Source organism: Rhynchophorus ferrugineus, unplaced genomic scaffold (assembly GCF_030347505.1).
Source record: "Rhynchophorus ferrugineus isolate W39M unplaced genomic scaffold, kcgeb_rfMv2 rfM3, whole genome shotgun sequence".
Taxonomy (NCBI): Eukaryota; Metazoa; Arthropoda; class Insecta; order Coleoptera; family Curculionidae; genus Rhynchophorus; species Rhynchophorus ferrugineus.
In genome coordinates, this window is record NW_027472582.1 from 41,861,677 (window position 1) to 41,880,187 (window position 18,511).

Genomic DNA, 18,511 nt, shown 5'->3' on the forward strand with positions numbered 1-18,511 from the left:
GACAATCGAAATTCTACACCTTAGATTCTGTTTCTAACTGGGGTCAAAATTGTAAAATGGTCTTACGAATTAGCGATTTCGTTCCAATTCACATTCCAAGTAATATTCGGTATGCTAATTACGCTGCCGATTGCCAAATTACATTATCTCTTATAGTTTCCGAGATATGGACTATCGACAACTAACAATATTGGCTCTGCTTCTAACTTGGGTCAGAATTGTAAAATGGTCTTAAGAATTAACGACTTCGTTCCAATTCACATTCCAACTAATATTCGGCATGCCAATTACGTTGCCGATTGCCAAATTGCATTATCTCTTATAGTTTCCGAGATATGGACAATCGAAATTTTACACCTTAGAGTCTGTTTCTAACTGGGGTCAAAATTGTAAAATGGTCTTACGAATTAGCGATTTCGTTCCAATTCACATTCCAAGTATTATTCGGCATGCTAATTACGCTGCCGATTGCCAAATTGCATTATCTCTTATAGTTTCCGAGATATGGACTATCGACATCTAACAATATTGGCTCTGCTTCTAACTTGGGCCAGAATTGTAAAATGGTCTTACGAATTAGCGATTTCGTTCCAATTCACATTCCAAGTAATATTCGGCATGCTAATTACGTTGCCGATTGCCAAATTGCCTTATCTCATATATTTTCCGAGATATAGACTATCGACATCTGACAATATTGGCTATGTTTCTAACTGGCGCCAGAATTGTAAAATGGTCTTATGAATTAGCGATTTCGCTCCAATTCACATTCCAAGTAATATTCGGCATGCTAATTACGTTGCCGATTGCCAAATTGCATTATCTCTTATAGTTTCCGAGATTTGGACTATCGACATCTGACAATATTGGCTCTGCTTGTAACTTGGGCCAGAATTGTAAAATGGTCTTATGAATTAGCGATTTCGTTCCAATTCACATTCCAAGTAATATTCGGCATGCTAATTACGTTGCCGATTGCCAAATTGCATTATTTCTTATAGTTTCCGAGATATGGACAATCGAAATTTTTCACCTTAGAGTCTGTTTCTAACTGGGGTCAAAATTGTAAAATGGTCTTACGAATTAGCGATTTCGTTCCAATTCACATTCCAAGTAATATTCGGCATGCTAATTACGCTGCCGATTGCCAAATTGCATTATCTCTTATAGTTTCCGAGATATGGACTATCGACATCTAACAATATTGGCTCTGCTTCTAACTTGGGCCAGAATTGTAAAATGGTCTTACGAATTAGCGATTTCGTTCCAATTCACAGTCCAAGTAATATTCGGCATGCTAATTACGTTGCCGATTGCCAAATTGCATTACCTCTTATAGTTTCCGAGATATGGACTATCGACATCTAACAATATTGGCTCTGCTTCTAACTTGAGCCAGAATTGTAAAATGCTCTTACGTATTAGCGATTTCGTTCCAATTCACATTCCAAGTAATATTCGGCATGTTAATTACGCTGCCGATTGCCAAATTGCATTATCTCTTATAGTTTCCGAGATATGGACTATCGACATCTAACAATATTGACTCTGCTTCAAACTTGCGCCAGAATTGTAAAATGGTCTTACGAATTAGCGATTTCGTTCCAATTCACATTCCAAGTAATATTCGACATGCTAATTACTTTGCCGATTTCCAAATTGCATTATCTCTTATAGTTTCCGAGATATGGACTATCGACATCTGACAATATTGGCTCTGCTTCTAACTTGCGCCAGAATTGTAAAATGGTCTTATGAATTAGCGATTTGGCTCCAATTCACATTCCAAGTAATATTCGGCATGCTAATTACGTTGCCGATTGCCAAATTGCATTATCTCTTATAGTTTACGAGATATCGACAATCGAAATTTTACACCTTAGAGTCTGTTTCTAACTTCGGTCAAAATTGTAAAATGGTCTTACGAATTAGCGATTTCGTTCCAATTCACATTCCAAGTAATATTCGGCATGCTAATTACGCTGCCGATTGCCAAATTGCATTATCCCTTATAGTTTCCGAGATATGGACTATCGACATCTGACAATATTGGCTCTGCTTCTAACTTGCGCCAGAATTGTAAAATGGTCTTATGAATTAGCGATTTCGCTCCAATTCACATTCCAAGTAATATTCGGCATGCTAATTACGTTGCCGATTGCCAAATTGCATTATCTCTTATAGTTTCCGAGATATGGACTATCGACATCTGACAATATTGTCTCTGCTTCTAACTTGGGCCAGAATTGTAAAAAGGTCTTATGAATTAGCGATTTCGTTTCAATTCACATTACAACTAACATTCGGCATGCTAATTACGTTGCCGATTGCCAAATTGCATTATCTCTTATAGTTTCCGAGATATGGACTATCGAAATCTAACAATATTGGCTCTGCTTCTAACTTGGGCCAGAATTGTAAAATGGTCTTACGAATTAGCGATTTCGTTCCAATTCACATTCCAAGTAATATTCGGCATGCTAATTACGTTGCCGATTGCCAAATTGCATTACCTCTTATAGTTTCCGAGATATGGACTATCGACATCTGACAATATTGGCTCTGCTTCTAACTTGCGCCAGAATTGTAAAATGGTCTTATGAATTAGCGATTTCGCTCCAATTCACATTCCAAGTAATATTCGGCATGCTAATTACGTTGCCGATTGCCAAATTGCATTATCTCTTATAGTTTCCGAGATATGGACTATCGACATCTGACAATATTGGCTCTGCTTCTAACTTGGGCCAGAATTGTAAAATGGTCTTATGAATTAGCGATTTCGTTTAAATTCACATTACAACTAACATTCGGCATGTTAATTACGCTGCCGATTGCCAAATTGCATTATCTCTTATAGTTTCCGAGATATGGACTATAGACATCTAACAATATTAACTCTGCTTCTAACTTGCGCCAGAATTGTAAAATGGTCTTACGAATTAGCGATTTCGTTCCAATTCACATTCCAAGTAAAATTCGGCATGCTAATTACTTTGCCAATTGCCAAATTGCATTATCTCTTATAGTTTCCGAGATATGGACAATCGAAATTTTACACCTTAGAGTCTGTTTCTAACTGGGGTCAAAATTGTAAAATGGTCTTACGAATTAGCGATTTCGTTCCAATTCACAATCCAAGTAATATTCGGCATGCTAATTACACTGCCGATTGCCAAATTGCATTATCCCTTATAGTTTCCGAGATATGGACTATCGACATCTGACAATATTGGCTCTGCTTCTAACTTGCGCCAGAATTGTAAAATGGTCTTATGAATTAGCGATTTCGCTCCAAATCACATTCCAAGTAATATTCGGCATGCTAATTACGTTGCCGATTGCCAAATTGCATTATCTCTTATAGTTTCTGAGATATGGACTATCGACATCTGACAATATTGGCTCTGCTTCTAACTTGGGCCAGAATTGTAAAATGGTCTTATGAATTAGCGATTTCGTTTCAATTCACATTCCAACTAACATTCGGCATGCTAATTACGTTGACGATTGCCAAATTGCATTATCTCTTATAGTTTCCGAGATATGGACTATCGACATCTAACAATATTGGCTCTGCTTCTAACTTGGGCCAGAATTGTAAAATGGTCTTACGAATTAGCGATTTTGTTCCTATTCACATTCCAAGTAATATTCGGCATGCTAATTACATTGCCGATTGCCAAATTGCATTACCTCTTATAGTTTCCGAGATATGGACTATCGACATCTGACAATATTGGCTCTGCTTCTAACTTGCGCCAGAATTGTAAAATGGTCTTATGAATTAGCGATTTCGCTCCAATTCGCATTCCGAGTAATATTCGGCATGCTAATTACGTTGTCGATTGCCAAATTGCATTATCTCTTATAGTTTCCGAGATATGGACTATCGACATCTGATAATATTGGCTCTGCTTCTAACTTGGGCCAGAATTGTAAAATGGTCTTATGAATTAGCGATTTCGTTCCAATTCACATTCCAAGTAATATTCAGCATGCTAATTACGTTGCCGATTGCCAAATTGCATTATCTCTTATAGTTTCCGAGATATGGACTATCGACATCTGATAATATTGGCTCTGTTTCTAACTGGGGTCAAAATTGTAAAATGGTCTTACGAATTAGCGATTTCGTTCCAATTCACATTTCAAGTAATATTCGGCATGCTAATTACGTTGCCGATTGCCAAATTGCATTATCTCTTATAGTTTCCGATATATGGATTATCGACATCTGACAATATTGGCTCTGCTTCTAATTTGGGCCAGAATTGTAAAATGGTCTTATGAATTAGCGATTTCGTTCCAATTCACATTCCAAGTAATATTCGGCATGCTAATTACGCTGCCGATTGCCAAATTGCATTATCTCTTATAGTTTCCGAGATATGGACAATCGAAATTTTACACCTTAGAGTCTGTTTCTAACTGGGGTCAAAATTGTAAAATGGTCTTACGAATTAGCGATTTCGTTCCAATTCACATTCCAAGTAATATTCGGCATGCTATTTACGCTGCCGATTGCCAAATTGCATTATCTCTTATAGTTTCCGAGATATGGACTATCGACATCTGACAATATTGGCTCTGCTTCTAACTTGGGCCGGAATTGTAAAATGGTCTTACGAATTAGCGATTTTGTTCCTATTCACATTCCAAGTAATATTCGGCATGCTAATTACATTGCCGATTGCCAAATTGCATTACCTCTTATAGTTTCCGAGATATGGACTATCGACATCTGACAATATTGGCTCTGCTTCTAACTTGCGCCAGAATTGTAAAATGGTCTTATGAATTAGCGATTTCGCTCCAATTCACATTCCAAGTAATATTCGGCATGCTAATTACGTTGCCGATTGCCAAATTGCATTATCTCTTATAGTTTCCGAGATATGGACTATCGACATCTGACAATATTGGCTCTGCTTCTAACTTGGGCCAGAATTGTAAAATGGTCTTATGAATTAGCGATTTCGTTTCAATTCCCATTACAACTAATATTCGGCATGCTAATTACGTTGCCGATTGCCAAATTGCATTATCTCTTATAGTTTCCGAGATATGGACTATCGAAATTTAACAATATTGGCTCTGCTTCTAACTTGGGCCAGAATTGCAAAATGGTCTTACGAATTAGCGATTTCGTTCCAATTCACATTCCAAGTAATATTCGGCATGCTAATTACGTTGCCGATTGCCAAATTGCATTACCTCTTATAGTTTCCGAGATATGGACTATCGACATCTGACAATATTGGCTCTGCTTCTAACTTGCGCCAGAATTGTAAAATGGTCTTATGAATTAGCGATTTCGCTCCAATTCACATTCCAAGTAATATTCGGCATGCTAATTACGTTGCCGATTGCCAAATTGCATTATCTCTTATAGTTTCCGAGATATGGACTATCGACATCTGACAATATTGGCTCTGCTTCTAACTTGGGCCAGAATTGTAAAATGGCCTTATGAATTAGCGATTTCGTTTAAATTCACATCACAACTAACATTCGGCATGTTAATTACGCTGCCGATTGCCAAATTGCATTATCTCTTATAGTTTCCGAGATATGGACTATAGACATCTAACAATATTGACTCTGCTTCTAACTTGCGCCAGAATTGTAAAATGGTCTTACGAATTAGCGATTTCGTTCCAATTCACATTCCAAGTAACATTCGGCATGCTAATTACGTTGCCGATTGCCAAATTGCATTATCTCTTATAGTTTCCGAGATATGGACTATCGAAATCTAACAATATTGGCTCTGCTTCTAACTTGGGCCAGAATTGTAAAATGGTCTTACGAATTAGCGATTTCGTTCCAATTCACATTCCAAGTAATATTCGGCATGCTAATTACGTTGCCGATTGCCAAATTGCATTACCTCTTATAGTTTCCGAGATATGGACTATCGACATCTGACAATATTGGCTCTGCTTCTAACTTGCGCCAGAATTGTAAAATGGTCTTATGAATTAGCGATTTCGCTCCAATTCACATTCCAAGTAATATTCGGCATGCTAATTACGTTGCCGATTGCCAAATTGCATTATCTCTTATAGTTTCCGAGATATGGACTATCGACATCTGACAATATTGGCTCTGCTTCTAACTTGGGCCAGAATTGTAAAATGGTCTTATGAATTAGCGATTTCGTTTAAATTCACATTACAACTAACATTCGGCATGTTAATTACGCTGCCGATTGCCAAATTGCATTATCTCTTATAGTTTCCGAGATATGGACTATAGACATCTAACAATATTAACTCTGCTTCTAACTTGCGCCAGAATTGTAAAATGGTCTTACGAATTAGCGATTTCGTTCCAATTCACATTCCAAGTAAAATTCGGCATGCTAATTACTTTGCCAATTGCCAAATTGCATTATCTCTTATAGTTTCCGAGATATGGACAATCGAAATTTTACACCTTAGAGTCTGTTTCTAACTGGGGTCAAAATTGTAAAATGGTCTTACGAATTAGCGATTTCGTTCCAATTCACAATCCAAGTAATATTCGGCATGCTAATTACACTGCCGATTGCCAAATTGCATTATCCCTTATAGTTTCCGAGATATGGACTATCGACATCTGACAATATTGGCTCTGCTTCTAACTTGCGCCAGAATTGTAAAATGGTCTTATGAATTAGCGATTTCGCTCCAAATCACATTCCAAGTAATATTCGGCATGCTAATTACGTTGCCGATTGCCAAATTGCATTATCTCTTATAGTTTCCGAGATATGGACTATCGACATCTGACAATATTGGCTCTGCTTCTAACTTGGGCCAGAATTGTAAAATGGTCTTATGAATTAGCGATTTCGTTTCAATTCACATTCCAACTAACATTCGGCATGCTAATTACGTTGCCGATTGCCAAATTGCATTATCTCTTATAGTTTCCGAGATATGGACTATCGACATCTAACAATATTGGCTCTACTTCTAACTTGGGCCAGAATTGTAAAATGGTCTTACGAATTAGCGATTTTGTTCCTATTCACATTCCAAGTAATATTCGGCATGCTAATTACATTGCCGATTGCCAAATTGCATTACCTCTTATACTTTCCGAGATATGGACTATCGACATCTGACAATATTGGCTCTGCTTCTAACTTGCGCCAGAATTGTAAAATGGTCTTATGAATTAGCGATTTCGCTCCAATTCGCATTCCAAGTAATATTCGGCATGCTAATTACGTTGCCGATTGCCAAATTGCATTATCTCTTATAGTTTCCGAGATATGGACTATCGACATCTGATAATATTGGCTCTGCTTCTAACTTGGGCCAGAATTGTAAAATGGTCTTATGAATTAGCGATTTCGTTCCAATTCACATTCCAAGTAATATTCGGCATGCTAATTACGTTGCCGATTGCCAAATTGCATTATCTCTTATAGTTTATGAGATATGGACTATCGACATCTGATAATATTGGCTCTGTTTCTAACTGGGGTCAAAATTGTAAAATGGTCTTACGAATTAGCGATTTCGTTCCAATTCACATTTCAAGTAATATTCGGCATGCTAATTACGTTGCCGATTGCCAAATTGCATTATCTCTTATAGTTTCCGAGATATGGATTATCGACATCTGACAATATTGGCTCTGCTTCTAACTTGGGCCAGAATTGTAAAATGGTCTTATGAATTAGCGACTTCGTTCCAATTCACATTCCAAGTAATATTCGGCATGCTAATTACGCTGCCGATTGCCAAATTGCATTATCTCTTATAGTTTCCGAGATATGGACAATCGAAATTTTACACCTTAGAGTCTGTTTCTAACTGGGGTCAAAATTGTAAAATGGTCTTACGAATTAGCGATTTCGTTCCAATTCACATTCCAAGTAATATTCGGCATGCTATTTACGCTGCCGATTGCCAAATTGCATTATCTCTTATAGTTTCCGAGATATGGACTATCGACATCTGACAATATTGGCTCTGCTTCTAACTTGGGCCCAAATTGTAAAATGGTCTTACGAATTAGCGATTTTGTTCCTATTCACATTCCAAGTAATATTCGGCATGCTAATTACATTGCCGATTGCCAAATTGCATTACCTCTTATAGTTTCCGAGATATGGACTATCGACATCTGACAATATTGGCTCTGCTTCTAACTTGCGCCAGAATTGTAAAATGGTCTTATGAATTAGCGATTTCGCTCCAATTCACATTCCAAGTAATATTCGGCATGCTAATTACGTTGCCGATTGCCAAATTGCATTATCTCTTATAGTTTCCGAGATATGGACTATCGACATCTGACAATATTGGCTCTGCTTCTAACTTGGGCCAGAATTGTAAAATGGTCTTATGAATTAGCGATTTCGTTTCAATTCCCATTACAACTAATATTCGGCATGCTAATTACGTTGCCGATTGCCAAATTGCATTATCTCTTATAGTTTCCGAGATATGGACTATCGAAATTTAACAATATTGGCTCTGCTTCTAACTTGGGCCGGAATTGTAAAATGGTCTTACGAATTAGCGATTTCGTTCCAATTCACATTCCAAGTAATATTCGGCATGCTAATTACGTTGCCGATTGCCAAATTGCATTACCTCTTATAGTTTCCGAGATATGGACTATCGACATCTGACAATATTGGCTCTGCTTCTAACTTGCGCCAGAATTGTAAAATGGTCTTATGAATTAGCGATTTCGCTCCAATTCACATTCCAAGTAATATTCGGCATGCTAATTACGTTGCCGATTGCCAAATTGCATTATCTCTTATAGTTTCCAAGATATGGACTATCGACATCTGACAATATTGGCTCTGCTTCTAACTTGGGCCAGAATTGTAAAATGGTCTTATGAATTAGCGATTTCGTTTAAATTCACATCACAACTAACATTCGGCATGTTAATTACGCTGCCGATTGCCAAATTGCATTATCTCTTATAGTTTCCGAGATATGGACTATAGACATCTAACAATATTGACTCTGCTTCTAACTTGCGCCAGAATTGTAAAATGGTCTTACGAATTAGCGATTTCGTTCCAATTCACATTCCAAGTAATATTCGGCATGCTAATTACTTTGCCGATTCCCAAATTGCATTATCTCTTATAGTTTCCGAGATATGGACTATCGACATCTGACAATATTGGCTCTGCTTCTAACTTGCGCCAGAATTGTAAAATGGTCTTATGAAATAGCGATTTGGCTCCAATTCACATTCCAAGTAATATTCGGCATGCTAATTACGTTGCCGATTGCCAAATTGCATTACCTCTTATAGTTTCCGAGATATGGACTATCGACATCTGACAATATTGGCTCTGCTTCTAACTTGCGCCAGAATTGTAAAATGGTCTTATGAATTAGCGATTTCGCTCCAATTCACATTCCAAGTAATATTCGGCATGCTAATTACGTTGCCGATTGCCAAATTGCATTATCTCTTATAGTTTCCGAGATATGGACTATCGACATCTGACAATATTGGCTCTGCTTCTAACTTGGGCCAGAATTGTAAAATGGTCTTATGAATTAGCGATTTCGTTTAAATTCACATCACAACTAACATTCGGCATGTTAATTACGCTGCCGATTGCCAAATTGCATTATCTCTTATAGTTTCCGAGATATGGACTATAGACATCTAACAATATTGACTCTGCTTCTAACTTGCGCCAGAATTGTAAAATGGTCTTACGAATTAGCGATTTCGTTCCAATTCACATTCCAAGTAATATTCGGCATGCTAATTACTTTGCCGATTCCCAAATTGCATTATCTCTTATAGTTTCCGAGATATGGACTATCGACATCTGACAATATTGGCTCTGCTTCTAACTTGCGCCAGAATTGTAAAATGGTCTTATGAAATAGCGATTTGGCTCCAATTCACATTCCAAGTAATATTCGGCATGTTAATTACGTTGCCGATTGCCAAATTGCATTATCTCTTATAGTTCCCGAGATATGGACAATCGAAATTTTACACCTTAGAGTCTGTTTCTAACTGGGGCCAAAATTGTAAAATGGTCTTACGAATTAGCGATTTCGTTCCAATTCACAATCCAAGTAATATTCGGCATGCTAGTTACACTGCCGATTGCCAAATTGCATTATCCCTTATAGTTTCCGAGATATGGACTATCGACATCTGACAATATTGGCTCTGCTTCTAACTTGCGCCAGAATTGTAAAATGGTCTTATGAATTAGCGATTTCGCTCCAATTCACATTCCAAGTAATATTCGGCATGCTAATTACGTTGCCGATTGCCAAATTGCATTATCTCTTATAGTTTCCGAGATATGGGCTATCGACATCTGACAATATTGGCTCTGCTTCTAACTTAGGCCAGAATTGTAAAATGGTCTTATGAATTAGCGAGTTCGTTTCAATTCACATTCCAACTAACATTCGGCATGCTAATTACGTTGCCGATTGCCAAATTGCATTATCTCTTATAGTTTCCGAGATATGGACTATCGACATCTAACAATATTGGCTCTGCTTCTAACTTGGGCCAGAATTGTAAAATGGTCTTACGAATTAGCGATTTTGTTCCTATTCACATTCCAAGTAATATTCGGCATGCTAATTACATTGCCGATTGCCAAATTGCATTACCTCTTATAGTTTCCGAGATATGGACTATCGACATCTGACAATATTGGCTCTGCTTCTAACTTGCGCCAGAATTTTAAAATGGTCTTATGAATTAGCGATTTCGCTCCAATTCGCATTCCAAGTAATATTCGGCATGCTAATTACGTTGCCGATTGCCAATTTGCATTATCTCTTATAGTTTCCGAGATATGGACTATAGACATCTGATAATATTGGCTCTGCTTCTAACTTGGCCAGAATTGTAAAATGGTCTTATGAATTAGCGATTTCGTTCCAATTCACATTCCAAGTAATATTCGGCATGCTAATTACGTTGCCGATTGCCAAATTGCATTATCTCTTATAGTTTCCGAGATATGGACTATCGACATCTGATAATATTGGCTCTGTTTCTAACTGGGGTCAAAATTGTAAAATGGTCTTACGAATTAGCGATTTCGTTCCAATTCACATTTCAAGTAATATTCGGCATGCTATTTACGCTGCCGATTGCCAAATTGCATTATCTCTTATAGTTTCCGAGATATGGACTATCGACATCTAACAATATAGGCTCTGCTTCTAACTTGGGCCAGAATTGTAAAATGGTCTTACGAATTAGCGATTTCGTTCCAATTCACATTCCAAGTAATATTCGGCATGCTAATTACGTTGCCGATTGCCAAATTGCATTATCTCTTATAGTTTCCGAAATATGGACTATCGACATCTGACAATATTGGCTCTGCTTCTAACTTGGGCCAGAATTGTAAAATGGTCTTATGAATTAGCGATTTCGCTCCAATTCACATTCCAAGTAATATTCGGCATGCTAATTACGCTGCCGATTGCCAAATTGCATTATCTCTTATAGTTTCCGAGATATGGACAATCGAAATTTTACACCTTAGAGTCTGTTTCTAACTGCGGTCAAAATTGTAAAATGGTCTTACGAATTAGCGATTTCGTTCCAATTCACATTCCAAGTAATATTCGGCATGCTAATTACGTTGCCGATTGCCATATTGCATTATCTCTTATAGTTTCCGAGATATGGATTATCGACATCTGACAATATTGGCTCTGCTTCTAACTTGGGCCAGAATTGTAAAATGGTCTTATGAATTAGCGATTTCGTTCCAATTCACATTCCAAGTAATATTCGGCATGCTAATTACGCTGCCGATTGCCAAATTGCATTATCTCTTATAGTTTCCGAGATATGGACAATCGAAATTTTACACCTTAGAGTCTGTTTCTAACTGGGGTCAAAATTGTAAAATGGTCTTACGAATTAGCGATTTCGTTCCAATTCACATTCCAAGTAATATTCGGCATGCTATTTACGCTGCCGATTGCCAAATTGCATTATCTCTTATAGTTTCCGAGATATGGACTATCGACATCTAACAATATAGGCTCTGCTTCTAATTTGGGCCAGAATTGTAAAATGGTCTTACGAATTAGCGATTTCGTTCCAATTCACATTCCAAGTAATATTCGGCATGCTAATTACGTTGCCGATTGCCAAATTGCATTATCTCTTATAGTTTCCGAGATATGGACTATCGACATCTGACAATATTGGCTCTGCTTCTAACTTGGGCCAGAATTGTAAAATGGTCTTATGAATTAGCGATTTCGCTCCAATTCACATTCCAAGTAATATTCGGCATGCTAATTACGTTGCCGATTGCCAAATTGCATTATCTCTTATAGTTTCCGAGATATGGACTATCGACATCTGATAATATTGGCTCTGTTTCTAACTGGGGTCAAAATTGTAAAATGGTCTTACGAATTAGCGATTTCGTTCCAATTCACATTTCAAGTAATATTCGGCATGCTATTTACGCTGCCGATTGCCAAATTGCATTATCTCTTATAGTTTCCGAGATATGGACTATCGACATCTAACAATATTGGCTCTGCTTCTAACTTGGGCCAGAATTGTAAAATGGTCTTATGAATTAGCGATTTCGCTCCAATTCACATTCCAAGTAATATTCGGCATGCTAATTACGCTGCCGATTGCCAAATTGCATTATCTCTTATAGTTTCCGAGATATGGACAATCGAAATTTTACACCTTAGAGTCTGTTTCTAACTGGGGTCAAAATTGTAAAGTGGTCTTACGAGTTAGCGATTTCGTTCCAATTCACATTCCAAGTAATATTCGGCATGCTAATTACGTTGCCGATTGCCAAATTGCATTATCTCTTATAGTTTCCGAGATATGGATTATCGACATCTGACAATATTGGCTCTGCTTCTAACTTGGGCCAGAATTGTAAAATGGTCTTATGAATTAGCGATTTCGTTCCAATTCACATTCCAAGTAATATTCGGCATGCTAATTACGCTGCCGATTGCCAAATTGCATTATCTCTTATAGTTTCCGAGATATGGATTATCGGCATCTGACAATATTGGCTCTGCTTCTAACTTGGGCCAGAATTGTAAAATGGTCTTACGAATTAGCGATTTCGTTCCAATTCACATTCCAAGTAATATTCGGCATGCTAATTACGTTGCCGATTGCCAAATTGCATTATCTCTTATAGTTTCCGAGATATGGACTATCGACATCTGACAATATTGGCTCTGCTTCTAACTTGGGCCAGAATTGTAAAATGGTCTTATGAATTAGCGATTTCGCTCCAATTCACATTCCAAGTAATATTCGGCATGCTAATTACGTTGCCGATTGCCAAATTGCATTATCTCTTATAGTTTACGAGATATGGACTATCGACATCTAACAATATTGGCTCTGCTTCTAACTAGGGCCAGAATTGTAAAATGGTCTTATGAATTAGCGATTTCGCTCCAATTCACATTCCAAGTAATATTCGGCATGCTAATTACGTTGCCGATTGCCAAATTGCATTATCTCTTATAGTTTCCGAGATATGGACAATCGAAATTTGACACCTTAGATTCTGTTTCTAACTGGGGTCAAAATTGCAAAATGGTCTTACGAATTAACGATTTCGTTCCAATTCACATTCCAAGTAATATTCCGCATGCTAATTTCGTTGCCGATTGCCAAATTGCATTATCTCTTATAGTTTCCGAGATATGGACTATCGACATCTGACAATATTGGCTCTGCTTCTAACTTGGGCCAGAATTGTAAAATGGTCTTATGAATTAGCGATTTCGTTCCAATTCACATTCCAAGTAATATTGGGCATGCTAATTACGCTGCCGATTGCCAAATTGCATTATCTCTTATAGTTTCCGAGATATGGACTATCGACATCTGACAATATTGGCTCTGCTTCTAACTTGGGCCAGAATTGTAAAATGGTCTTATGAATTAGCGATTTCGCTCCAATTCACATTCCAAGTAATATTCGGCATGCTAATTACGCTGCCGATTGCCAAATTGCATTATCTCTTATAGTTTCCGAGATATGGACAATCGAAATTTTACACCTTAGAGTCTGTTTCTAACTGGGGTCAAAATTGTAAAATGGTCTTACGAATTAGCGATTTCGTTCCAATTCACATTCCAAGTAATATTCGGCATGCTAATTACGTTGCCGATTGCCAAATTGCATTATCTCTTATAGTTTCCGAGATATGGATTATCGACATCTGACAATATTGGCTCTGCTTCTAACTTGGGCCAGAATTGTAAAATGGTCTTATGAATTAGCGATTTCGTTCCAATACACATTCCAAGTAATATTCGGCATGCTAATTACGCTGCCGATTGCCAAATTGCATTATCTCTTATAGTTTCCGAGATATGGATTATCGACATCTGACAATATTGGCTCTGCTTCTAACTTGGGCCAGAATTGTAAAATGGTCTTACGAATTAGCGATTTCGTTCCAATTCGCATTCCAAGTAATATTCGGCATGCTAATTACGTTGCCGATTGCCAAATTGCATTATCTCTTATAGTTTCCGAGATATGGACTATCGACATCTGACAATATTGGCTCTGCTTCTAACTTGGGCCAGAATTGTAAAATGGTCTTATGAATTAGCGATTTCGCTCCAATTCACATTCCAAGTAATATTCGGCATGCTAATTACGTTGCCGATTGCCAAATTGCATTATCTCTTATAGTTTACGAGATATGGACTATCGACATCTAACAATATTGGCTCTGCTTCTAACTAGGGCCAGAATTGTAAAATGGTCTTATGAATTAGCGATTTCGCTCCAATTCACTTTCCAAGTAATATTCGGCATGCTAATTACGTTGCCGACTGCCAAATTGCATTATCTCTTATAGTTTCCGAGATATGGACAATCGAAATTTGACACCTTAGATTCTGTTTCTAACTGGGGTCAAAATTGCAAAATGGTCTTACGAATTAACGATTTCGTTCCAATTCACATTCCAAGTAATATTCCGCATGCTAATTTCGTTGCCGATTGCCAAATTGCATTATCTCTTATAGTTTCCGAGATATGGACTATCGACATCTGACAATATTGGCTCTGCTTCTAACTTGGGCCGGAATTGTAAAATGGTCTTATGAATTAGCGATTTCGTTCCAATTCACATTCCAAGTAATATTGGGCATGCTAATTACGCTGCCGATTGCCAAATTGCATTATCTCTTATAGTTTCCGAGATATGGACTATCGACATCTGACAATATTGGCTCTGCTTCTAACTTGGGCCAGAATTGTTAAATGGTCTTATGAATTAGCGATTTCGTTCCAATTCACATTCCAAGTAATATACGGCATGCTAATTACGTTGCCGATTGCCAAATTGCATTATCTCTTATAGTTTCCGAGATATGGACTATCGACATCTGACAATATTGGCTCTGCTTCTAACTTGGGCCAGAATTGTTAAATGGTCTTATGAATTAGCGATTTCGTTCCAATTCACATTCCAAGTAATATTCGGCATGCTAATTACGTTGCCGATTACCAAATTGCATTATCTCTTATAGTTTCCGAGGTATGGACTATCGACATCTGACAATATTGGCTCTGCTTCTAACTTGGGCCAGAATTGTAAAATGGTCTTACGAATTAGCAATTTCGTTCCAATTCACATTCCAAGTAATATTCGGCATGCTAATTACGTTGCCGATTGCCAAATTGCATTATCTGTTATAGTTTCCGAGATATGGACTATCGACATCTGACAATATTGGCTCTGCTTCTAACTTGGGCCAGAATTGTAAAATGGTCTTATGAATTAGCGATTTCGCTCCAATTCACATTCCAAGTAATATTCGGCATGCTAATTACGTTGCCGATTGCCAAATTGCATTATCTCTTATAGTTTCCGAGATATGGACTATCGACATCTAACAATATTGGCTCTGCTTCTAACTAGGGCCAGAATTGTAAAATGGTCTTATGAATTAGCGATTTCGCTCCAATTCACATTCCAAGCAATATTCGGCATGCTAATTACGTTGCCGATTGCCAAATTGCATTATCTCTTATAGTTTCCGAGATATGGACAATTGAAATTTTACACCTTAGAGTCTGTTTCTAACTGGGGTCAAAATTGCAAAATGGTCTTACGAATTAACGATTTCGTTCCAATTCACATTCCAAGTAATATTCCGCATGCTAATTACGTTGCCGATTGCCAAATTGCATTATCTCTTATAGTTTCTGAGATATAGACTATCGACATCTGACAATATTGGCTCTGCTTCTAACTTGGGCCAGAATTGTAAAATGGTCTTATGAATTAGCGATTTCGTTCCAATTCACATTCCTAGTAATATTGGGCATGCTAATTACGCTGCCGATTGCCAAATTGCATTATCTCTTATAGTTTCCGACATATGGACTATCGACATCCGACAATATTGGCTCTGCTTCTAACTTGGGCCAGAATTGTAAAATGGTCTTATGAATTAGCGATTTCGTTCCAATTCACATTCCAAGTAATATACGGCATGCTAATTACGTTGCCGATTGCCAAATTGCATTATCTCTTATAGTTTCCGAGATATGGACTATCGAAATTTTACACCTTAGAGTCTGTTTCTAACTGGGGTCAAAATTGTAAAATGGTCTTACGAATTAGCGATTTCGTTCCAATTCACATTCTAAGTAATATTCGGCATGCTAATTACGTTGCCGATTGCCAAATTGCATTATCTCTTATAGTTTCCGAGATATGGACTATCGACATCTGACAATATTGGCTCTGCTTCTAACTTGGGCCAGAATTGTAAAATGGTCTTATGAATTAGCGATTTCGTTCCAATTCACATTCCAAGTAATATTCGGCATGCTAATTACGTTGCCGATTGCCAAATTGCATTATCTCTTATAGTTTCCGAGATATGGACTATCGACATCTGACAATATTGGCTCTGCTTCTAACTTGGGCCAGAATTGTAAAATGGTCTTATGAATTAGCGATTTCGTTCCAATTCTCATTCCAAGCAATATTCGGCATGCTAATTACGTTACCGATTGCCAAATTGCATTATCTCTTATAGTTTCCGAGATATGGACAATCGAAATTTTATACCTTAGAGTCTGTTTCTAACTGGGGTCAAAATTGTAAAATGGTCTTACGAATTAGCGATTTCGCTCCAATTCACATTCCAAGTAATATTCGGCATGCTAATTACGTTGCCGATTGCCAAATTGCATTATCTCTTATAGTCTCCGAGATATGGACTATCGACATCTGACAATATTGGCTCTGCTTCTAACTTGGGCCAGAATTGTAAAATGGTCTTACGAATTAGCGATTTTGTTCCAATTCACATTCCAAGTAATATTCGGCATGCTAATTACGTTGCCGATTGCCAAATTGCATTATCTCTTATAGTTTCCGAGATATGGACTATCGACATCTGACAATATTGGCTCTGCTTCTAACTTGGGCCAGAATTGTAAAATGGTCTTATGAATTAGCGATTTCGCTCCAATTCACATTCCAAGTAATATTCGTCATGCTAATTACGTTGCCGATTGCAAAATTGCATTATCTCTTATAGTTTCCGAGATATGGACTATCGAAATTTTACACCTTAGAGTCTGTTTCTAACTGGGGTCAAAATTGTAAAATGGTCTTACGAATTAGCGATTTCGTTCCAATTCACATTCCAAGTAATATTCGGCATGCTAATTACGCTGCCGATTGCCAAATTGCATTATCTCTTATAGTTTCCGAGATATGGACAATCGAAATTTTACACCTTAGAGTCTGTTTCTAACTGGTGTCAAAATTGTAAAATGGTCTTACGAATTAGCGATTTCGTTCCAATTCACATTCCAAGTAATACTCGGCATGCTAATTACGTTGCCGATTGCCAAATTGCATTATCTCTTATAGTTTCCGAGATATGGACTATCGACATCTGAAAATATTGCCTCTGCTTCTAACTTGGGCCAGAGTTGTAAAATGGTCTTATGAATTAGCGATTTCGCTCCAATTCACAATCTAAGTAATATTCGGCATGCTAATTACGTTGCCGATTGCCAAATTGCATTATCTCTTATAGTTTCCGAGATATGGACAATCGAAATTTTACACCTTAGAGTTTGTTTCTAACTGGGGTCAAAATTATAAAATGGTCTTACGAATTAGCGATTTCGTTCCAATTCACATTCCAAGTAATATTCGGCATGCTAATTACGCTGCCGATTGCTAAATTGCATTATCTCTTATAGTTTCCGAGATATGGACTATCGACATCTAACAATATTGGCTCTGCTTCTAACTTGGGCCAGAATTGTAAAATGGTCTTACGAATTAACGATTTCGTTCCAATTCACATTCCAAGTAATATTCGGCATGCTAATTACGCTGCCGATTGCCAAATTGCATTATCTCTTATAGTTTCCGAGATATGGACTATCGACATCTAACAATATTGGCTCTGCTTCTAACTTGGGCCAGAATTGTAAAATGGTCTTATGAGTTAGCGATTTCGCTCCAATTCA